The sequence below is a fragment of the Orbicella franksi genome, chromosome 8 (genome assembly GCF_964199315.1).
Source record: "Orbicella franksi chromosome 8, jaOrbFran1.1, whole genome shotgun sequence".
In the NCBI taxonomy this organism is placed as follows: Eukaryota; Metazoa; Cnidaria; class Anthozoa; order Scleractinia; family Merulinidae; genus Orbicella; species Orbicella franksi.
In genome coordinates this window covers 12,925,055-12,939,368 of record NC_138152.1, presented here as the reverse complement: position 1 = coordinate 12,939,368, position 14,314 = coordinate 12,925,055, and the positions used below count along the sequence as shown (strand labels likewise).

Here is a 14,314-nt window from a genome sequence, read left to right as displayed (position 1 = left end):
AGATGTTGCTGACTTCACTGATATCATCTTTGACCCTTAAACTGTACTTAAATTTGTTGGTGTATGATCACAACATCTTCCGATCTATCTCAAAAGTCTTCAGCAATCTTCGGTAATCTTTGGAAATCTTCAGTTATCTTCAGAAATGTTTGTGTGGCCTTTTGACAATTTTTGGAGAATCTTCGGAATTCTTTGGAAGGTGAACAGAATTCTTCGGAAAATTGTCAAAAACGCCATTATCAGACGTGTATGTTTATATAATAAACAAAATATTACATGGTTGCTTGTAGATATGGAATTTCTCTTCTCGTGTTCAACTTTATATCTCACTTGTTCACAGTGCTCAATCGTGAAATATCAAGTTGAACACTCGAAGAGACATTCCATACAGTACTGCTCAGGAGAAAGCTAACAAGGAACGTGTTTGCAAAGGGGTACAGAATGGATATAGAATGGGTACGAGAATGTGAAACATTCTTGTAACCGAGTTCTCGGAATCCTTGTTCTTCTGAACGAGTTTCGAAAACAGTTACCAATGGAATGCTAACAAAATGGAAACACAACAGTACAGAATGGATAGTGAACGGATATGGAATGGATACGGAATGGATAAAGAATGGGAACGGGAACTCGTGTGGAATGGCAACAAAATGCGTTTTGTCAAGCTTTCCCTGTTAGCTTTCTTCTGATCTGTACTGTATCTATGCATGCCCATGTATTGTTCTCTATATATTAAAGATAACTGACTAAATGCACATGTGTGAATTTGCACCGCAGTGCAAATTCAAAATAAACAATAAATTGGCCTCTGCTCTCAGCAAATCACAGTAATTAGTCCTTAATAATAATAAAAATATTCATTTTTACAAAAAGTAATGATCACCGATATTTTTCTCAATGCCATATAAAGTGCACCCTGTCCCACCCAACCCCGCTGGGGGACTTGGTGAGGGTAATGTGGGAACTTTCACATGATATTCACCCTATTTAGGTTCCCCAGTAGGCTGCGTCAGTACTCTTAGTAATCATCAACTTTGCTTCCTGGACTGGGAAATGAGCAGGGCATTCTCTCTTCTGCACATCGTTAATCGTTTTTCTAGTTTATATTAGATATTTTAATTTTTAGTACAAACGACCTCACAAGCTTCTTTAATTCTCATCATTTTGAAATAAAGGCTATCTTTCTGTCTGTCTGTCTGTCTGTCTGTCTGTCTGTCTGTCTATCTGTCTATCTATCTGTTTACCAAATATTGACACTGATCAAAATTTTGAAATTCTAACTATTGTTTCTGATCCCCTCAGTGACCTTCAGCAGTTACAAAAAAAGGAAACCTCTCGAAAAAAAACTCCTGTTGGAACTTACCTATAAGTTATTAGAAACTTTGACTCCAAAAACCTGCAAAGGCAGTTTCACTTGTTGTCAGATTCTAAAAATAATACAGATTAACATTTTAGTAAGTATTAAGTTATTGCAAACTTTGATTCCAAAAACCTGCAAAGACAGTTTACATGTAACTTGTTGGTCACGTTCTAAAAGTGTTATGCAGAAGACCATTTTCACATGTGACCCTTTTATTCCAAATCATCTCGGTGTAATAAACTTTGGGGCTTTGCTAAAATTATGTGGTAAGTATGTACATTACTATACCCCAGGGTGAATACACCCTAACTTATATACAGTAGCCAGCTCCAAGCTAATATTAACACTGAGTGACTGTACCCCAGGGTTAATTCACCCCAATGCATATACAGTAGCCAGCTCCAAGCTAATATTAACACAGTGACTGTACCCAAGGGTTAATTCACCCCAATGCATATACAGTAGCCAGCTCCAAGCTAATATTAACACAATGACTGTACCCCAGGGTTAATTCACCCCAATGCATATACAGTAGCCAGCTCCAACCTAATATTAACACAGTGACTGTACCCCAGGGTTAATTCACCCAATGTATATCTACCTGCAGTTTTGAAAAAGGGGTCTGTTAATTGTGCTGTGAAGTTATTTTTGTTGGTAAACTTTTCAAACCAGTTTGATTTGATTAATAGTCTTTTGGATTTTCTTGTTTTCATTTTCAATTTGAGTTTGGTTTTTCTAGATGAAGGTAGGGGCTGTAGATCATAAACATGTCACACTGTCAAAATCAAACTGGTTTGTTATAAAGTTGAAGCCAAAGGTAAATTTTGTAAGCACAACAGGGTTGTTATAATGTACTGATCTTACCTCTCCAAGCCGACGGGCGGGTCAACCCTACATGGCCTCAGACAATTACTTAATCTGAGTGCAAAAGGACATGTTGTTTTACAGAAAATGCATGACCTCGAAACATAGAGCCATTACAATTGCACTTTTCCTTGAAGTTTTGAAAAACGCATACCTAATTTTACTCCGCGAGCTGTGCTGAAATTGATGCTGCAGGCATCGATTTCAGCTTAGCGTAGCACATTATTTTCCAGGGGGGGCTCCGTTAGCGGAAAGTCTGGAGACATCTACAGGAGTGTGGCTAATTGTGGATACCTCTTTGGGGTCCCTGGCCCTTAATCCAGGGGGGTGGGGTCGGTTTGAACTTTTGTCCATAGTCTCAAGTCAGTCTGACCGCTGGGTATGTACTTAGCTGTCCGACGTGACACAATCCTTAAAGTGCACGGAATTTCCAAAAGCTGAGTGGGTTTCTTGCCTTGGCAGAAGGTAATCCATTATTGTCGTGAGGGGGGGCTGATATGTGCGGAGTGGTAGCTGACCCCTGGGGGGAGGGGAACATTTCAAGGCACTTTATTTTGCTGACATTAAGTTATGCTTGCAAAGAGCTTTTATCTGATATCATGACAGTTAAGCCTGAATTCATCCACAGGTGGCCCAAAGATTCTAGTGTCATTTGCTTTTTGCACTAGATGAAGTGTGGAGTGCAGAACTTGGTAAGCAATGCTTACATGACTCTATTAGGCACCAGCTGTTATTGGGCTGTTCGGACCTGGTTTTCAAAACATCAGGTAAATATACAGTAGCCAGCTCCAAGCTAATATTAACACAGTGACTGTACCCCAGGTTTAATTCCGCCCAATGTATATACATTAGCCAGCCCCAAGCTAATATTAACACAATGACTGTACCCCAGGGTTAATTCACTCCAATGTATATACAGTACCCAGCTCCAAGCTAATATTAACACAGTCACTGTACCCCAGGGTTAATTCACCGCAATGTATATACAGTAGCCAGCTCCAACCTAATATTAACAAAGTGACTGTACCCCAGGGTTAATTCACCCCAATGCATATGCAGTAGCCAGCATCAAGCTAACATTTACACAGTCACTGTACCCCAGGATTAATTCACCCCAATGTATATACAGTAGCAAGCCCCCAGCTAATATTAACACAGTGACTGTACCCCAGGGTTAATTCACCCCAATGTATATACAGTAGGCAGCTGCAAGCTAATATTAACACAGTGACTGTACCCCAGGGTTAATTCACCCCAATGTATATACAGTAGGCAGCTGCAAGCTAATATTAACACAGTGACTGTACCCCAGGGTTAATTCACCCCAATGTATATACAGTAGCCAGCGTCAAGCTAATATTAACACAGTCACTGTACCCCAGGGTTAATTCACCCCAATGTATATACGGTAGCAAGCCCCAAGCTAATATTAACACAGTCACTGTACCCCAGGGTTAATTCACCCCAATGTATATACAGTAGCCAGCTCCAAGCTAATATTTACACGGTGACTGTATCCCAGGGTTAATTCACCCCAATGTATATACAGTAAGTAGCTCCAAGCTAATATTAACACAGTGACTGTACCCCAGGGTTAATTCACCCCAACGTATATACAGCAAGTAGCTCCAAGCTAATATTAACACAGTGACTGCACCCCAGGGTTAATTCACCCCAATGTATATACAGTAGGCAGCTCCAAGCTAATATTAACACAGTGACTGTACCCCAGAATTAATTCACCCCAATATATATACAGTAGCCAGCTCCAAGCTAATATTAACACAGTGACTGTACCCCAGGGTGAATTTACCCCAATGTATATACAGTAGCCAGCTCCAAGCTAATATTAACACAGTCACTGTACCCCAGGATGAATTCACCCCAATCTATATACAGTAGCCAGCTGCAAGCTCATATTAACACAGTGACTGTACCCCAGAGTGAATTCACTCCAATCTATATACAGTAGCCAGCTGCAGGCTAATAATAACACAGTCACTGTACCCCAGGGTTAATTCCGCTCAATGTATATACAGTAGCCAGCCCTAAGCTAATATTAACACAGTCACTGTACCCCAGGGTTAATTTATCCCAACGTATATACAGTAGCCAGCTCCAAGCTAATATTAACACAGTGACTGTACCTGAGGGTTAATTCACCCCAATGTATATACAGTAGCAAGCCTCAAGCTAATATTAACACAGTGACTGTACCCCAGGGTTAATTCACCCCAATGAAAATACAGTAGCCAGCTCCAAGCTACTAGTAAACAGTGACTGTACCCCAGAATTAATTCACCCCAACGTGTATACAGTAGCCAGCTCCAAGCTAATATTACCACAGTGACTGTAACCCAGGGTTAATTCACCCCAATGTATAAACAGTAACCAGCTCCAAGCTAATATTAACACAGTGACTGTACCCCTGGGTTAATTCTCCCCAATGTATATACAGTAGCAAGCCTCAAGCTAATATTACCACAGTGACTGTACCCCAGGGTTAATTCACCCCAATCTATATACAGTAGCCAGCTCCAAGCTAATATTAACACAGTCACTGTACCCCAGGGTTAATTCACCCCAATGTCTATACAGTAGCAAGCCTCAAGCTAATATTAACACAGTCACTGTACCCCAGGGTTAATTCACCCCAATGTATATACAGTAGCCAGCTCCAAGCTAATATTTACACGGTGACTGTATCCCAGGGTTAATTCACCCCAATGTATATACAGTAAGTAGCTCCAAGCTAATATTAACACAGTGACTGTACCCCAGGGTTAATTCACCCCAACGTATATACAGCAAGTAGCTCCAAGCTAATATTAACACAGTGACTGCACCCCAGGGTTAATTCACCCCAATGTATATACAGTAGGCAGCTCCAAGCTAATATTAACACAGTGACTGTACCCCAGAATTAATTCACCCCAATATATATACAGTAGCCAGCTCCAAGCTAATATTAACACAGTGACTGTACCCCAGGGTGAATTCACCCCAATGTATATACAGTAGCCAGCTCCAAGCTAATATTAACACAGTCACTGTACCCCAGGATGAATTCACCCCAATCTATATACAGTAGCCAGCTGCAAGCTCATATTAACACAGTGACTGTACCCCAGAATGAATTCACTCCAATCTATATACAGTAGCCAGCTGCAGGCTAATATTAACACAGTCACTGTACCCCAGGGTTAATTCCGCTCAATGTATATACAGTAGCCAGCCCTAAGCTAATATTAACACAGTCACTGTACCCCAGGGTTAATTTATCCCAATGTATATACAGTAGCCAGCTCCAAGCTAATATTAACACAGTGACTGTACCTGAGGGTTAATTCACCCCAATGTATATACAGTAGCAAGCCTCAAGCTAATATTAACACAGTGACTGTACCCCAGGGTTAATTCACCCCAATGAAAATACAGTAGCCAGCTCCAAGCTACTAGTAAACAGTGACTGTACCCCAGAATTAATTCACCCCAACGTGTATACAGTAGCCAGCTCCAAGCTAATATTAACACAGTGACTGTACCCCAGGGTTAATTCACCCCAATGTATATACAGTAGCCAGCTCCAAGCTAATATTAACACAGTGACTGTACCCCAGGGTTAATTCACCCCAATGCATATACAGTAGCCAGCTCCAAGCTAATATTAACACAGTAACTGTACCCCAGGGTTAATTCACCCCAATGTATATACAGTAGCCAGCTCCAAGCTAATATTAACACAGTCACTGTACCCCAGGGTTAATTCACCCCAATGTGTATACAGTAGCAAGGCTCAAGCTAATATTAACGCAGTGACTGTACCCCAGGGTTAATTCACCCCAATGTATAAACAGTAACCAGCTCCAAGCTAATATTAACACAGTGATTGTACCCCTGGGTTAATTCTCCCCAATGTATATACAGTAGCAAGCCTCAAGCTAATATTACCACAGTGACTGTACCCCAGGGTTAATTCACCCCAATCTATATACAGTAGCCAGCTCCAAGCTAATATTAACACAGTCACTGTACCCCAGGATGAATTCACCTCAATGTATATACAGTAGACAGCTGGAAACTAATATTAACACAGTGACTGTACCCCAGAATGAATTCACTCCAATCTATATACAGTAGCCAGCTGCAAGCTAATATTAACACAGTGACTGTACCCCAGGTTTAATTCAGCCCAATTTATATACAGTAGCCAGCCCCAAGCTAATATTAACACAGTGACTGTACCCTAGGGTTAATTTACCCCAATGTATATACAGTAGCCAGCTCCAAGCTAATATTAACACAGTGACTGTACCCCAGGGTTAATTCACCCCAATGTACATACAGTAGCAAGCCCCAAGCTAATTTTAACACAGTGACTGTACCGCAGGGTTAATTCATCCCAATGTATATAGAGTAGCCAGCTCCAAGCTAATATTAACACAGTGACTGAACCCTAGGGTTAATTCACCCTAATGTATATACAGTAGCCCGCTCAAAGCTAATATTAACACAGTCACTGTACCCCAGGGTTAATTCACCCCAATGTATATACAGTAGCCAGCTCCAAGCTAATATTAACACAGTGACTGTACCCCAGGGTTAATTCACCCCAATCTATATACAGTAGCCAGCTGGAAGCTAATATTAACACAGTGACTGTACCTCAGGGTTAATTCACCCCAATCTATATACAGTAACCAGCTCTAAGCTAATATTAACACAGTGACTGTACCCTAGGGTTAATTCACCCCAATGTGTATACAGTAGCAAGCCTCGAGCTAATATTAACACAGTGACTGTACAGCAGGGTTAATTCACCCCAATGTATATACAGTAGCCAGCTCCAAGCTAATATTTACACAGTGACTGTATCCCAGGGTTAATTCACCCCAATGTATATACAGTAAGTAGCTCCAAGCTAATATTAACACAGTGACTGTACCCCAGGGTTAATTCACCCCAATGTATATACAGTAAGTAGCTCCAAGCTAATATTAACACAGTGACTGTACCCCAGGGTTAATTCACCCCAATGTATATACAGTAGGCAGCTCCAAGCTAATATTAACACAGTGACTGTACAGCAGGGTTAATTCACCCCGATGTATATACAGAAGCCAGCTCCAACCTAATATTAACACTGTGATCCCAGGGTTGATTCACCCCAATGTATATACAGTAGCCAGCTCCAAGCTAATATTAACACAGTCACTGTACCCCAGGGTTAATTCACCCCAATGTATATACAGTAGCCAGCTGCAAGCCAATGTTAACACAGTGACTGTACCCCAGGGTTAATTAACCCCAATGTATATACAGTAGCCAGCTCCAAGCTAATATTAACACAGTCACTGTACCCCAGGATGAATTCACCCCAATCTATATACAGTAGCCAGCTGCAAGCTAATATTAACACAGTGACTGTACCCCAGGTTTAATTCTGCCCAATGTATATACAGTAGCCAGCCCCAAGCTAATATTAACACAGTGACTGTACCCCAGGGTTAATTTACCCCAATGTATATACAGTAGCCAGCTCCAAGCTAATATTAACACAGTGACTGTACCCCAGGGTTAACTCACCCCAATGTATATACAGTAGCCAGCTGCAAGCTAATATTAACACAGTGACTGTACCCCAGGGTTAATGCACCCCAATGTATATACAGAAGCCAGCTGCAAGCTAATATTAACACAATGACTGTACCCCAGGGTAAATTCACCCAAATGTATACATACATACATAGATACATACATACATTCTTTATTCAAGACGCAAAGTTACAAAAGTGTACATATAAAAACAAAAGACAAAAAAGAAAAGGCGTCTGGAAAAGGAAGTTATGAGGTAAATCCTATGTAAAAACTCCCTAAAATAATACGAGAAATACAGAAAATATATAAAAATAAGGATCCTTAATTAAACATTCAGATACAGTTTGAGCTTGGATTGGAATAGATGGAAGCTATCAGCTTCCACTAAGTCTCTTGGTAAATTATTCCATAGCCAGCTCCAAGCTAATATTAACACAGTGACTGTACCCCAGGGTTAATTCACCCCAATGTATATACAGTAGCCAGCCCCAAGCTAATATTAACACAGTGACTGTACCCCAGGGTGAAATCACCCCAATCGATATACAGTAGCCAGCTCCAAGCTAATATTAACACAGTGACTGTACCCCAGGATGAATTCACCCCAATGTATATAGAGTAGCCAGCCCCAAGCTACATATTAACACTCAGGGAGAAATCAACAGCGGTAAGTAAGACAAGTTTGTTTCCTAATTTAAACAGTAGCTAGAAATTCTTGTTAAAACTTACCCGAAATATATTACAAACTTGAAAGTCTTCCAGAATCTGAGAACGCAGTTCGACTCACTAGAAATTCTGAAGATTCAAAGTATTAAAACATTTTAGTGTGTTCACACTCAATCAGATTACCCTGGAGTGGTAGTATTATTTTAAAACTTTGGGTCTTTGTAAGAAAACATACACTGAGCACAGAAGCATTAAAAGTCCCCAAGAGTAGCCCCCAAGATACATTTTACCCCAGGGATGTTGAGATTTTTAAAGCACAAATACTGTAAATCCTTGAATTAGTGCCCTGGTCAAAGAGGAAGACGGCCAGGGTGCTCATTTGAGGGAGGCACTTAATTAAGGAAGGCTCTTATTTTAATAATTTTTTTACAAATCATAGTCAGACATGATTAGGGTCTCAGATGGATCCAGTCTCTCTTTAAGAACTACTTAATATAACCCACTAAGCCAGTCTAGGGCTGCTGCACTAAGTTGGTTGGGCTTTTGGCAATGAATCAGCAGATCTTCACTACCAATGTGCAGTGCCTAGAAGCAGGCCCGCAGCCCAGCAGCCCACAGCCCATGGCCCGTGACGGCGCAGCGGCCCATGGCCCAGAGCCAGCAACAGTCCAGCGGCCCGGCAGCCCGGTGACCCAGTCCTGATTTTCCACAGCTTTTTTGTCCAGCGGTAAATCGACGCACATGCACAGATCTGCATCAGGTTTGGGCGTGCAAAATGGACAACAGTGAGTTTGAATTCGTTTACCATTTTTATAATCATTTCAATCCTTTTCGATCCTTTCTTTTGTTGCATGTTGCTAAGTGCAAAATGTTGTCATTCTCTGATTATTCATCTGGATACAGAACCCGATAGAGAGGAAGTCCATTCTCAAATGATGTAAGTTATTTTCAAACCACAGTTTGAGATTGAAAATTTCATAAGCTAAATAATGAGTATATGATATTTTCACTTTCAAGGTATGGTTTGAAAATAACTTACATCAATCGATAATGAAAGTCCTCTATTGTGCTATCAATTTCTCTTAAGAAACGAATGGACAGAGAATGAAAATGTTTTTATCTGAACAACATGCAACAAACAGAAACAAGGATTCAAATGACTAAATGGTAAACAAATTCAAACTCAGTCCGTCATCCATTTTGCACGCCCAAACCTGATGCAGATCTGTGCATGCACGTGGATTTACCGCTGGAAAAAAAAAACTGCGGAAAATCAGAACTAGGCCACCGGGCCTCTGAGCCGTTGCAGACCGTGGGCCGTGGGCCGCTGGGCCTTTGGGGCACCGGGCCGTCGTGGGCCGCGGGCTGCTGGGCCGCAGGCCTGCTTTTACCAAAACCCCCTAAATCAGTTGATAAACGCTTGCTTGTGACTGAACACAACCAAAACTATTACATCCTTTGGTGTCTCAGTACTCCTCCATAAAACAGAGGGAGAAGAGAGGGGGACTCTTACTTGAGGGGACCTTCTTATTTCAAAGGGAGGGTTTTACGGTTTGGTGCATGTCTGTATTTTATTTACCTGTGCATGCTTTTAGGCACAGGTCCAGTTTTACATTGCTTAGGAACTAATCGTGAGCAAGTTACCCAATTTCACATGAAAATAGCCATAAAATCATCAATGGTAGAATAAATTGTACGGGTCAACAATAAATTCAACAGTTGACAGCATCTCAGTAAAATCCGTTGAAATCTTCTGAGAATTTTGGTCATCCATCATTCTACTACAACTAACAATAGCATGTACTGACTGCACTACAATGTCATCTAAGTGGGGTTTTTAAAGCAAAAACACTGATAACAAGGGAACAAAAGTTTTTTGACTTAGAGACATCGCCGAACTGTGAAACCATCCCTTTAAATCTTGGTCAATAAGAGGATTCGAAGGTGGCACTTACCGCTATTTGAGGGGAGGCACCAATTCAAGGATTTACGGTATTAATAAGTCTGTCCAGTTCTTCCCAGGGAGGTGCGGTGGCCTCATGGTTAGTGCGCTCGTCTCCGGATCGAGCGGTCCGGGTTCGAGCCCTGGCCGGGGACATTGTGTTGTGTTCTTGGGCAAGACACTTTACTCTCACAGTGCCTCTCTCCACCCAGGTGTATAAATGGGTACCGGCGAACTTAATGCTGGGGGTAACCCTGCGATGGACTAGCATCCCATCCAGGGGGGGGGGTAGAAATACTCCTAGTCGCTTCATGTGACAGAAACCGGGATAAGCTCCGGCCTGATGGGCCACTTGGCTCGTATGCAGACTTTACCTACCTTACCCAGTTCTTCCCTGGACATCTTAGATTTACATGTATGCCTAAAAGAGCTTACTCACAAGGTAGCCTATGGGACTGATACAGGTCATGACAAAGTGCATTTGTTGTACTCTACTAGTACATCTATTCAAGGGCATTATACATTGTATGTTATATTACCATACACCAATCTGAAGCCTTAATTGTCCTAAAACTGAAATTAACACTGGCCTGTGACACAGCTGGCTTTTTGGTCAAGTTTGGGTACAGTAAATACCTTCAGTCTGTATTCGTACCTTTCTTATTGTAACAAAAACTTTAACAGAGCATCAGGCTTGTTTGGTCTTGCCGAGGGTATTTTTTGCTCAACTGTCTCACCAAAATACAGGATTTGATCAGATTTGCCTCATACACATGCCTCACCGAATTGTATCGGAAAGGTAGCCCAAGCAAGTATTATTTAATAACTATAATTGCCAATATTATTCCAAGAGCCTGCATATTTAGATACGAGGTGATAGCTAACCAAACACAGAAATCTGGACAGGAGAGGGGACAAAAAATCTTGCCATCCATCAGGGGCGGAGAGGGAAGGTGTATGTTTTTTGACCTTTTCTCTGGATTAACCCAGCAAAAACAGAGGTTTGAAAGGATGCATGTTCTAGCCACTACATAATAAAACTCATAATTTCCAGTACTGATCAGGTAACTCAACGTTCTTTCGTGTGTTACCCAATCATCATTATTAGAATTATAGTTGCTTAAAAGAAATGTTTAATGTGGTCAGTTACTCTTGCCAGTTATCTTCTAAATATAGAAGTATAATGATAAAAAAGAAACCTTGCTTTTATGCAAAAAAAGCAGGAGCTAGCAGAAACCTTTGAAAGAAGGAGCCAGCCAGAAGACTGTTTCATTAACAATTAACTTACAATGTACCTGAATGTTGTTAAAAGTAAACATTAACTCACATCCTACGTGTAGTTTCACACCTTGGACCTGCACATGAAACCATAACAACACTCATGATTAGAAGACTCAATAGAATTAAAATATTAACATTAAGTTCAAAATAAGTTTATGCCACCAGCTAACATGTACATGTACCTTCAAATTGAGGGAAAATAATGCCAAAAGCCAGTACAACTGTAAATAATTTAATTTGGAATTAAAAGCACTATTTAAAAGACGTTATCTAGAATAACAATCAAAGGTCCCTAAAGTGTATGACACAACAACTATTTTGCTTTGGTGGAGGGGTCAGTTTACTGGAATTTGTTAAATTTATACAGAATAATACATGGGCACGTGAAAATATGGAATTTCTCTTCGAGTGTTCAACCCTATATCTCATGATACAATATTTACATTATTTTTATTACGGCATATTTCTTTACTCAATGCAACTAACAGTAAATAACTAACAAAATAAATAGAGCAAAAAAACTAACTACAATAACTACAAGAACCGTGCAGTATAGTGACCTGTTAGTTATTTGTTCATTTCACAAAAAGCCTAAATTATATATGAACGAATTATTACAGTCTGATACATGTATGTGTACAGTCTTTAAAATTAATTTTTGATAATAATTTTTTACTCACTTGAACAAAATATTGTGTTGTTGCTTACGTTTTGAAATAACTTTTGTGACCTGCAGACCACTCAGACTTGTTCAGCTGTTTGTTGCAAAATTATTTTTGACACTAGCTGAACTAATCAAAGTTATTTTTATTGGCAAATGCTGATTAGAAAATATCTGGTCTCTTAAAAAAGGCATTGAAGGAGTCATCCATCTCCTCCTCTTACTTTACAGTTATAACCTTTCTAATTTCCAGGTGGATACAAGCATATTTTCAATGATTTCGAAAGGTGCAACCCCCCCCCCCCCCCCCTACCCAACCCCCTTCCTCCCTTCCTCACCAGCCAGGCAGCACAGCAAAGATTGATTTTCGGAGGTAATTTGCTCTGAGTATTAATTAATGTTGACAAAGATAAAGGAAAGGACACCTGCCACATAACAACGAGCTAACAAGAGGCTGAATAATCCTGGATTCAGCAATAACTCGGACGTATAAACGGATCAAGGGGAGGGCTGCAAGGTGGGGTGCAGCCTCGGAGCTTGATTTATAAACTTGTAAGTCGTACGGTTTCTGCGATGCTTACCTGAAATGAGTATCTAGCGAGGAAAAATTACTCCTTCATAGTAAATGTTACGAATCGAGTCCTGCAAGATGACGACAACACTAATTAATACCGAAAGCCTTGTGAAAACTATCAAATACACAACTGATGAATTCGAAAGCTGAAGTCATCTTACTGAAGTTAACAGATCAATGAGTCTAAGATCAAGTTAACTAAGATCAAGTTAACAGATCAATGAGGCTAAGTATGATAACTTGTGAAGAGATACCATGCATATTCCAAACCAGTTTACCATACTAAGGTGATTCCTCAGAATTGCATTGCACATCCCAACTGCGCATGATTTCGCGTTATTAGCCCGCGCTCACGAGCGCGTGCGCGTACACAACATATACAAAATGCTGGCTTTTTCTAAACAGCTTGGCTTGCGAGAGACAAATCATCGTTTTTTCTTCGGACACGAGTACCGGGACCTAACGATTTTTGAGTTATTTTTTTGTAAAAAAAATACCTCTCAGTCGGCGCGTCGGGTATGTTATGGACGGGTCAATGGATGAGTGAGTGAGTGAGTGAGTGAGTGAGAGATGTATGTATGTCACACCAATAAGATTGGATCTACTATAAACAGCCAATCAAATTTTTTGTTGTAAAGGTAAATTGTATGTGAGAAGATTTGATCCCGATACAGTTTAGAACGGCCATATTTATTATTCTATAAAAGAGGAGGAAGTATTCATATATTGGGTTTACTACGACATTTTCTGTGGGTTAGGCTGAAGATTTTAGTCACGAACGAGATGAGCCTTGAGGTTTGAAACAGTTCGTGAGTTAGTAGTATGCAAATGCAACATGATATTTTTATTTTTAGTTACAAAGGTAACTTGATACTTTTGTTTTTCACAAGGAGTAAATTCAATTAGAGGTCACGAATCGTCGCTTTTAGTTCTTAGGACATGTTTTAGAGGAGAAGAGACTATTTAGATTTGAAACAGTTCTAACGTTTACAATACGGTAAGTGCATGTGACGATTGTTTTGTTCTTGTTCCATGCAAATACGAGATATTTTTATTTTTTAGTCACAAAGGGTAATTTGACACTCTTGTTTTTCACAAGAGAGTAAATTCAATTAGAGCTGACGAATCGGCACCACTCTTTCCCACGAGATGTTTGCTACCTTTAGTTACAAATAGTAACTTAACACTTTTGTTTTTTATATGGGAGTAAATTCAATTAGAGCTGACAAGTTATCGGCTATTGTTTCCAGGATATTAAACAAAAAAAAGCTTTCATTTCTGGACGGTTTTTACGTCTCTGCAGTAGCAGTTTATTTTTATTTGATGGGCATTTTATGACATTCTTTTTAGTCAATATTTTTAAAGGTA

At 40.2% G+C, this 14,314-nt stretch overlaps 1 long non-coding RNA gene across 1 annotated transcript in view; it reads right to left on the bottom strand.

The window, feature by feature from the left end:
- Positions 1-14,058, bottom strand: part of LOC145495409 (uncharacterized) — a 56,826-nt gene extending 42,768 nt beyond the window's left edge. Inside the window, exons 1-3 of the long non-coding RNA XR_014050412.1 lie at positions 12,954-14,058; positions 11,719-11,785; positions 8,552-8,617 (exon numbers count right to left, since the gene is read on the bottom strand). This is a non-coding gene — a long non-coding RNA (uncharacterized LOC145495409). The remainder of the gene's footprint in view (positions 1-8,551; positions 8,618-11,718; positions 11,786-12,953) is intronic.
- Between the last annotated feature and the right edge of the window lie 256 nt (positions 14,059-14,314).